Genomic DNA, 10589 nt, shown 5'->3' with positions numbered 1-10589 from the left:
TACTTCTCACACCTCCATAGATGCATACCTGGGTATTTAGAATGGGTGTAGATCTAGCCGAGCACCCCAACAACATACCTTGGTTCGGATCTCTCATTATCAAATTAAAATTGGCTAATGCATACATTGAAAATTCTGAACTCTCTCCACTGCTCTTTTGAATTTATACTTATGGAATCTGGATGACTGAAGAATTATAAATTTTCAGATGAACAAATTGCAGTAGAATGCTCCAACATTGTTATTAATGCCGAACTTGGATTGAAGTTAAACGTAACTAACAGAACAAAGAAATTATGAGATTTTGTTAATGGTCATGCTCCCTGCAGTTTTATAACCTAATTGTTAAAACACTAAGAACAAGTAGATTTTTAGTATCTTAGGTAATTCACTTGAAGGAGGCAAAGGAATGGGATATTTATGATTTGCAGAAGAAATCTAAACAACCAAGCAGACTGCCATGTCAGGCGGAAGTGAGATTTCACTGGACACTTGAAAGTGGTTGGGGGTGGGGTGAAGCAGGAGAGACTGGCTGTGGGCAGGAACCCAATGGCACCAAAGACACAAGACCAGCCTTGTTTAGTCAACTACAGTCCTGAACCTTCAGGCTTAGTGAATGGGTGACTATGGCAACAGTCCGTCCCAACCCCCTTGCGCATGCACAACGCAGAGCCAGCAGTAGGCTCCTCCACAACAGATGCTTTTTTTCCCTCTCAGTCAGGGAACTACAGTTCCCAAGAGTCCTCTCGACACCGCCTCCCGATGTGGCCCTGCCCCTTACCCTTATGCCCCGCCCTCCTGCAAGTCCTGGTCCCTCCTTCCCAGTGTGTGTCAGTGACCCAAAGGCGGTTCGAGGTGGAGGGACGGTCGGGGGCGCTGCCGCCGCCTTCTCCAGCAGCCAGCAGCAGCAGTGGCAGCAGCGGCAGCAGCGGCAGCAGCGGCGGTAGCGACAACAGCAGCAGCGGCCGTGCGGCGCCACTGGATCTGCCTGCAGCCCGGGGAATCTCACCACAAAGCGGGCCCGAGCCTCTCTCTCGTCCGCGCTCCTCGGCGCTCGGCTCCGCGTTCCACTCGGCCTCGCGGGTCTCGGCGGCTGGCGGGAAGGCGGCAGGCTCCGCCGGTGCCTGCGTTCAACCAGTGCTCGCGCCGCCCCGCGCCCCGGGTGTCCGCGCAGCGGGCCGAGCTGGCGTTCCGGCCACCAGCAGTCGTCCGGTGAGTGACGCGGGTGGGGAACGGGGGGCGCGAGGGCCGGCGGCGCGGAACTTCCTCCGAGCCTCTGCCGGTGGCGTCGCACCCGCCCGCCGCCCGCCGCCCGCCCGCGGGGAGGCGGCGGGGAGCAGAGTTTGCGGCGCCGCATCCCGCGCGGTGGGAGGAAGCGCCTTTGTGAGGAGCTGCCCGGAATGCCCTCCCCCACGGCTGGAGCGGGCGCGCGGCGGAGGGGAGCCCCGGCCTGGTTCTGGCTCCCGCGGCCCGGCTGCAAGCCGGCGAAGTGGAAGGGGAACAAAGAGGCGGTGGGCTTTTCTTTTGTTTGTGTGAATCTGATAACTTCTCTGCTTCCTTACATAACGCAGACTTATAAGTTAGTCATTCTTTTTATTGTTATGATTATTGTCATCATCTCTGCGTGCCTCTACGTTTCCTTTCATCTTGGGATGTCAGAGCATTTTAAAAACACTAATTAATTTCACCTCCCGGCCCTTGCCAAGCCCGTTTCCGTAAGTGGGTAAACTGAGGTCCAGAAAGCCCTCAAATTGATGGATACGCTTGATGTACCCCGCCTGGTGTCTGAGGCTCCAAAAGCGTTTATGAGTAATAACTCATTCTCCAAATGCCCTGTGGAAAAGTTAAAGATGCTCATTTTACTTACAGGCTAAATGAAGTCTGGAAGAAGTCTAGATAATTGTTAGGTAGTTGAAACAATAATTCTTTTTAAATAGTGTTTGAATCTTAAAACCTCAAAGGACTTTCTGAAAAATGTTCCGAGTGGTGAAGATACTGTAAGTCATAAATTCACTTCGCCATATATTATTTTTATATGTACAAGTCTCTTACGAAGTCAAGACAGCAACGATGAGGGGAGGGGATAGTTTTTTCTTAACCTACATTTAACATGTTTAGTCACTACACACAACATGCGCGTTGGTTTGAAGCCCAGCACTCTTCTCATCAACAAATACCGAGCATCTCACCCACGGAACTCTTGACTATACCGAGAACCGAAGCTCTTGTATATCAGCGGGTGTCTGTTTTGTTTTCAAAGGCTCTTGACTTTCTGGTAGTATAACGTTACTTTGTCTTCATAGCAGGTAATCTTTTGTGTCAGATAGGACAATGTCTTTTCTCCCCATAACCGAGTTTGCCTAGTGGGGTGAATTTAAAGTTTTTCAACTGTGGAAAGGGTGAAGTTCCTCAATTTCTTCTGTTTCGGTTTATGATACGTTTTCACAGGTAACAACATATTTTCTCAGAGTACTCAAATACACATACTTGAAACAGTCTCCTCATTGTCTAAATACAGCATATAAATTCTTGGGTTTTTTTTTTTTCATCTTGAGGGTTTTTGTTTTTTGTTTTCTTTTTTTCACAGTTAACATCTGTAGTAAATACTCTGAGAGCAATTAATCTTGGTACTTTAAAACACTTTTGGTACCAAATGGAAAGTGTGAAAATTTTAAGTCAAGTGTTATGTCTACAAGTTCTTTTCCTAATTTGTATGAGATTTAGAACTGTGATAGCATTATTTTCATTGACACACTTAATTTTTATTTGTCAATGCCCCCCAGATTTTAAATCTAGTAGGTGTGTCAGAAAAAACGAAAGTGAGACTTTAGGTACTTTTCCCTCTGTTCCCCAACCTATCCCCCTTCTGAAGTTTGTTAAGAGATCTGTTTAGCAATGTGAAAATGGAATAGTTAAGTGTATGGAAGATTGCTTATATGGTTGTAGTGTCTCATATAATAAATTTAAGGAAACTTACCACCTAGGTTTTTAATGTAATGCAGTGTAGTACAGTTTATTGACTTGAAAACAGTATACCAGAAATTGCCTTAGTTGCAGATTTATGTGTTCCTTAAAATTGGTATTTAAGTAACCTTATATTGAACTTTTTCCATAGTACTTACCAACCAGCTTTCCCAGGGCCATTTATACTTTTAAGGAAACCACTAACAGTGCCTGTGCCCTGTCAGATTCCAGGAGTTCAGAGGCAGAAGTTAGTGAAGTCTGGTGGCTTTGCTGCTTTCCTGAGTTCTTTGGGACCCTTTAAAACAAATGGCTGAACATTGCAGGGCAGGACATGGAGCTACTGAGGCAGTTTTCAGGGGGAAGCCTCAACATGTTTTTCTTTGCCTTAGTTTTTGCTTCTGTTTCACTTGTCAAAATGTCAGTTGTATTTTAAGTCCTTTGATTTAGAATGTGCTTCACTGTGGTTGCCCAGTAGATAGGTGTAAAGGGCTATAGAGTTCTGCTCTGTGAACAGTTTTTCTATTCACAGAGAAATGTAAAGCAGATTGAAAAACCCATTGATAGAACCAAAATTAATAGATAAGGCAACTGACAAAGATTTTAGGAAGTATAGTATTAAATACTCCTGGGAACATTTATAAATAAGGAACAAAATTCTAGTTGAAGTCCCAGACAATAAATGACACATAGCACAGTATTTCAGTTTATAGATTTGTGGCCATCTTCCTCAGAGCCCTTCTTCATGTATCATGGAAAAGTCTATATAAGATACTCTCTCAAATGGCTCTGGGTTTTCTAGAGTTTCTTACTACACTCTGTGGTAGAGTTTTTACACATCGTTGTTAGAGTCTGCTCTCTGCTAGGGAAAGTTCACCTCACCTTACACTAATTTGTAGGTCCTTAAAACAAGAAATACAGGTCACACAAAGATCTGGATATGATTTCAAGTTATCTATTAGCCTTTTTATGCTGTTTTAATAGATCAGTGGTTGGAAATACTGGCTAATGTGCTCTACTTAGCAAATTCTACGTCATTTTTGTTCTGGTGAAATGATTGTATGCTAAAGAGAAGCATGAGATTTCCTAGGGGAATTTACAGGTTTGGTTTTGTTTTTTTCAGATCAGATTTTGTCTTGTAGTATTTCCCATCCTAGCCTTGAACTGAAGGTCCTCCTCCCTAACCTCCCCATTGGTGCTCCATGCCTGGAAGATTGGAAGCTTTTGATGACATAGGTAGCTACTTTCAGAAATAGTTTAGAGAAAAAGAGCTCCGTTGGATGACGTTGGGTGACTTAAGAGAAACGAGCTGCACACGATTCTCAGCCCCTTTTTCCCCCAAGGATGTTATAGGGATATTTTAGATGATGGAGATCAACAAAGATGGTGGTGGTGATGGTGATGAGAGTGGTGAGTAATGCCACTTCAGACAAACAGTTTTGTGTTTTACTTGTTTTTGTGTGTGAGCAAGATGCATGTTTGTTACCCACCTGCAGAAGCTTTTTCTTACAGGTAGATTCCAGAGAACAGTTATGGGAGTTGGTTCTTTTATTCCACTGTGTGGGTCTGGAGAGTGAATTCAGAACATCAGGCTTGGCTGAGGCCTCATGTACCTTTACTCTTGCATCTTGTAATATTGCACTTCAAAATGCCGTTTACAGAAAAATACAATGTTACTGATGTTCATAAATGTGAAAATTCTGATTCAGCACACATGGAATTTACTTCCTTTTCAAAGCATTTGTTGTTGCTTTTATTTTATAATGAACCTCCTGGGATGGTACTAACTGTAAAAATATGTAGTTTTCCTAGTTTCCCATGATTTTCTGCTTCTTTTTTTTTTTTTTTTTTTTTTTTTTGCCACAGTTTGCTCTATCCCGCCCTAACTTTCTAGAATAAGCAAAGAAATATTTAAAGATATGTAAACACTCTTATTTATTATACTAAATGCCAGCTGAATTTCAGCATACAAAGTATGGTCAGCTCTGTTTTGGAAGTAGAAGTATACTTCTGAGGGCATTAAAGCAAGCAACATCAAATAAACACCATGTTATATTCTAAATTCTGATTGCTTAGTAGTGGCCGCTTGTTGTACCGTGTTTAGAAAACTGGGGCTCTAGGTTTCATTTATTACTACTAGAATTTGCTCTTGGTTACCCACCAGAACTTGATAAAACCCTAGTATTGAAATCACCTTTCACCTTGATTGCAGGACATAGGGAAATCATGCTGGAACTGAGCTCAGAGTTTCCCCTGCTGACCAACTTGCACAGTGTTAGAAGGAGCTATGTAGGTTTCTAGTGAAGAAAAATTTATTGATGGTCTTAAAGCAACTGTGAACCATATGATCTACAATTGTAATCTGCCAGGCAAGATGTGCCTACTGTTAAAATAGTGGCATAAATATTACAGTAGTAACCAACCAATTTTAGGTTATATTATAAGTGAACTACTACACAGGGATAGTTTATACTAGGTACTCTTAACCCTGTCAAAAGCCCTGGATAAGGCCATAGGCCCTAGAGGAGAATGTAATTTGCACACACACGCAGACACACCACAAAGTATCAAGAGAGAATATCAGAACGGTAAAGAGCATATAGAATAAAAGGGGTATGAATAAATAGGTCTCGCTGTCCATTCTTGTGTGTGTGTGTGTACATACACATATATACATAGGTACATGTATATACACACACATATAAAAAACTGTCTTTTGAGTAGCCATTATGAAAATCATGTATTATTCAACATTAAGATTGCTCAGAATAGTTTTAAAAGTTTTCCCCCCTTCCCTTCTCCCTCTTGCTCTGGCCCCGCGCATTCCAGCCCATAGGTATTTATTTATTTATTATATGTGAATACACTGTAGCTGTCTTCAGACACCCCATAAGAGGGCATCAGATCTCATTACAGAGGATGGTTGTGAGCTACCATGTGGTTGCTGGGATTTGAACTTATGACCCCCAGAAAGCAGTCAGTGCTCTTAACTGCTGAGCTATCTGACCAGCCCACAAAAGTTCTTTTATTGTTTTGTTTTTAAGTTGCCTTAAAAGCCAGTCTAACAGCCACACATAAAAATAATTCATTACTTTGTATTTATTCTTTTACAGAAAGTAGGAAGTAGCATGAAGCTGTTTCTAAAAACCCACTCTGAGAAGGCAGTTACTGTGTCTAAAAACCCACTCTGAGAAGGCAGTTACTGTGTCTAAAAACTAGATCTACCCATGATCCTAGAAGGAGTTTTAACTTACATTCCGGACAGTTATAGTATTTGGAATGAGGTATAACTCTGAATATGACTATGTGTAAAGTAATAAACTTGTTTGGATATTTATGTTCTAAATATTAAAACAGATAGGTATGCATGTCCATGTACATTTCTTAATGTTTAAGTACTCAAAAACAGTTGTTGCACATACGTTTCATATATATAATGTATTTAAGGCTAAACAGTACTTTTAAGGGTGACTAGTTAGTAAAACTTTCTTGTTGATGCAGCATACAGTTGGAGAGTTAGAAAACTACTAACAAGTATGATGTCAGGAGATGAGCGTGGAGCTTGGGAGATGGCTCAGATGTAAGCATGAAGACCTGAGTGGCTCACTGGTACCCACTTAACAGAAGCAGAACTTAGTAGCATGTACCTGTATCCCAGCACTGCAGAGGTGGAAAGGGAGGCTCTCTGTAGCTCACTGGATTGCTAGCTCTGCTGAAATGGTGAGCACCAGGTTCTTGAAGATACTATATCTCAAAAGTAAGGAAAACAATTGAGGAACACACCTACATCAACCTCTGGCCATCACACATGTACATGTGCAGATGAGTCTGACTTACAAATTGTGGATTCGTGCTTACTTTCTCAGATCAGTTAATAGAGTTAAATCTTTATTAGAGTGGAAAATCAGATCTTTTAATGTTTGTATTATCCTTGAGAATTTTCATACCGTGTATTTGGTATGAAATCCATTTCATCCCGTCTCCAACTTGGTGTCTTAAAAAAATCATAATAACCCTTCCAGTCCAACTTGCTCCCCATCTATTCCTGGGTGTAAAACCATTTATTGGAGCCTTGTCGACCTACCAGGAACCACACTCTAAAAGAGAACTCACCCTTTCTCTCCTAGAAGCCATCAACTGTCAGTAGCCCTTCAGGTCTAGGGGTTCAGGTCCCTCCACTTGGAATGTTGACTGGCTTGATCTTGTGCAGACAGCTGTAGCTATGGTGAGTTCATGAGCGCATCTGTCCTGTCAAGTCCAGAAGATAGTTCACTCCCTTGTTTCCTGGCTCCTGGCTCTTACAGTCTTTCTGTCTCCTCTTCTGCAGTGGTCCTTGAGCCTGGAGGAGAGGTGTAGGACAGATGTCTCATTTGTGGCTGAGCACTCCACTGATACTTACTCTTCGTATTTTGACAAGTTGTGAATTTCTGCATTAACTGACATACACTGCACAAAGAAACTTCCCTGATGAGGTCTGAGAGCAGCCCTAGTCTGGGCATAGAGATATGAATTTAGAGGGCACTTCAGTACAATGTCATTTTAGCAGAACAGTAGTGTTGGTTTCTGGACCCTATGACCTCCCAATCATGGGCTGAAAAAAATGAATCTTATCCAAATGTTTAGACACCTAGAAATTCATCATTAGATATTTTTAAGAAATTTGTCCATAGGACAGTGTATATGTAGATATTATTAACTTTGAAAATTTAATGTTACTTTGTGCTATTTAGTTAATGTTTCCAAACAGAGAAATGAAACTTATTTAGATGCTTTAATAAAAATTACATTTTTCTAGTTATGTCTAATAAGGGGGGAAAATGCTATCTTTTCATTCATATTTTTAGGATTTAATGGCTGTAATCAGAATTTATGAACTTTAATTTTATGATTAATTATGTAGTAGCCATTAAAACTATATATGCATATCTATATTAAGAATATTTTATGGATTCGGGAAGACAAACATTAGACCATGGTTCCTTTATAACCTTGAGAAAGCCTCAATGCTGATGAACACTGCTCTGACTTGAAGCCTCAATTAGCCATATTTTGGTACTATGCCGAGGTTGAGCTGGTTTCCCACAACTCTTGCTGAACTCTCTCTGGATATTCAGAGAGTGAAAGATATAATTCAAAGTACTAAAACAGATAGCTTCAAGCAGCTTACAGTTAAGGAAGCTATGCTGAATGGTTTGATGGCTACTGAGGTATGGATGTGGTTTTATATCAGAGAGATCATAGCCAAATGTGGCATTATTGGCATTATGATGTTTGAAGACCAATCTTTAACATCTGATTTTATTTGAGTTCTTATTTGAATGTTCTTGGACCATGTGTAATGAGACTGCTATCTGAATAAAAATACTAGCTTTCAAATTAAAAAAACAAAATGGAATCCTTTATTGGAGTTTTGTTTATTGTTGGTTAATTGGCTTGGTTGAGACAGGGTCTCTCTATATAGTCCTGGAACTCACTATGTAGAACAGACTGGCCTCGAACTCAGAGGTCTGCCTGCTTCTGCTTCTGGAATACTGGAATTAAAGGCATGTACCACCATGCCCAGCTGTATTAAGACTGCTTTAGCAAAGCTCTGTCTTAAAATATTGTCTGTAAATTGTTAGAGGTGTGTGTATGTGTGCGTGTGCGTGTGCGTATGTATGTGTGCGCGCGCGTGTGCGCACCCAGGCTCAGTCGTTACACAAACATACTATCATGATGTAGGAACTAAACTGTATTACTTAATGTATTTTAAACAGTATTTTGCTAGTATGAAATGTAGAACAGCCTATGTTTAATTATTGGGCTTTTTATTAATTCTGAAAGTTTTAAAAAGCTGTCTTTGATTCACCTGTAAAATAATGGTACTTTAAAAAAAAAAGTCTTATAACCAAACGTGTTTAGAAATTCCTGTTTTGTTTTGTTTTGTTTTTAAGAAAGAAAGAAATAGTGCTTTGTCTGTTGATTTGGCAAGAGGATTATAAATCTTCATTCTCATATTTGTGGAATAAATAATATACAGAAGAAGTAGAATTGCTAGAGAGGGCAAGAAAGAAAAAGGAATGGTTATTACAACAAGACAACATGCCAGGAAAAGCCTTTGTACCTCGGTACTGTCTAAGTTCTTATGACCTAGAGAACTAAGTGCAAATTTATAAACTAAGTAAACAATAGAAAAATATAGCTTCCAGTAAAAGAGAACAATTGCTATGCAAAAAGTATATCACTTTAACCCTGTAACCATAGTAAAAACCTGTACTTAATTTTGGAAATAATGATTAGTAGTAATTAAGAACGTTTGAAAATTCAGTCTAGCGATGACCAGATGGCTAAGCTGATAAAAAATGCTTGCTGTACAAGCCTGGAAACCTTAATTTGGGCTTTGAAGCCCACATAAAGTTGAAAGGAGAGGACTGACTTCACAAAGTTGTTCTCTGGCCTCCGCTCGTGTACCCTCTCCCAATGCACCGTGCACATACACAATCACAGTAATAATACACGTCCTAGAGTCCAGTCAGTTACTTAAGCTTTGTACCTTCTTATGGCAGTAGATTCCAGATTGCTATTCTCGGCTTGTGTGGTACATGGTGCCCTAACTTCACATCCCTGCCTCTTTCACTTTCATCTTTCCAAATCTCTTGCCACTGGCTTTCCTTCATTTTTTAAGATTTATTTTATGTGTACATTTTGCCACCGTGTATGTATATTACCATGCGGAAGCCAGAAGAGGGGTGTCTAATCCTCTGGAGTTGTAGGCCACATAGTGAGCTCTGGGAATTGAACACAGGTCCTCTGCAAGAGCAGCAAGTGCTCTTAACCCCTAAGCCACCCCCTCGGCTCCTCTAGTTGCTTCCTTTATGCTCCTCTGCCAACTTTAGTTGTGCCTGTTGCTGTTGTATAGTCTTCCACCCAGCCTGCCATTGTTGTGCTGATAAAATGAACTTGCAAAGAGTGAAGGACCAAGAAGAGAGGAGAGCGCAAGTGGCAGTTTCCTGTTTCTGCTTACCTGATGGGGTTTTAAACTTCTTTGTCTTTGTTTTTCCCATGTGTCAGTTAGACTCAATGCAACTATTTGACCTGAGGGATATATATTTTTAGATCAGTGTAGGAAACAAATAGGCATTAATACTACGTTCAAGTAGAACTCTATGTTGTTAGAACAATATTTTTGATAGCAGAATTCATAGCTGAGTAGAATATCAAAGGGTATTTTCAACTCTTGGTATTGGTACTCTTTTCCAAAATTGTACAATTGGAGACTTAATCAGCACTATGACCTTAGGGGAGAAATGTCTGAGTTTCATTGAGCTTTTTTCCCATTTTCTTTTTTTTGTTTTTGTTTTTGTTTTTTTTGTTTGTTTTCAAGACAGGGTTTCTCTGTGTAGCCCTGGCTGTCCTGGACTCACTCTGTAGACCAGGCTGGCCTTGAATTCTCGAACTCAGAAATCCGCCTGCCTCTGCCTCCCAAGTGCTGGGATTAAAGGCGTGTGCCACCACTGCCCAGCCTTTTTTCCCATTTTCAAGCAGAAGACAGGAGAAGATGGTAAGGTGATGGCAGGTATATACCTTCTTTCCACAAGAATAAAATATGAAGTGGTTGGCCTTGATTTTTCCTGCTTGTTTGCTGTAGT

At 40.8% G+C, this 10589-nt stretch overlaps 1 protein-coding gene across 1 annotated transcript in view; it reads left to right on the top strand.

Annotated features, from left to right (window-relative positions):
• The first annotated feature begins 833 nt into the window (after positions 1-833).
• The window catches only part of Peli1 (pellino E3 ubiquitin protein ligase 1), a 59206-nt gene continuing 49450 nt past the window's right edge, over positions 834-10589 (top strand). Inside the window, exon 1 of the mRNA XM_028777585.1 lies at positions 834-1212. The gene's annotated coding sequence lies outside the window, so the exon portion shown is untranslated. The remainder of the gene's footprint in view (positions 1213-10589) is intronic.

This window comes from Grammomys surdaster, unplaced genomic scaffold (genome assembly GCF_004785775.1).
Source record: "Grammomys surdaster isolate TR1022 unplaced genomic scaffold, NIH_TR_1.0 67, whole genome shotgun sequence".
NCBI lineage: Eukaryota > Metazoa > Chordata > Mammalia > Rodentia > Muridae > Grammomys > Grammomys surdaster.
The sequence above is the reverse complement of the archived record's forward strand: the minus strand, read 5'-3'. Positions and strand labels throughout refer to the sequence as shown.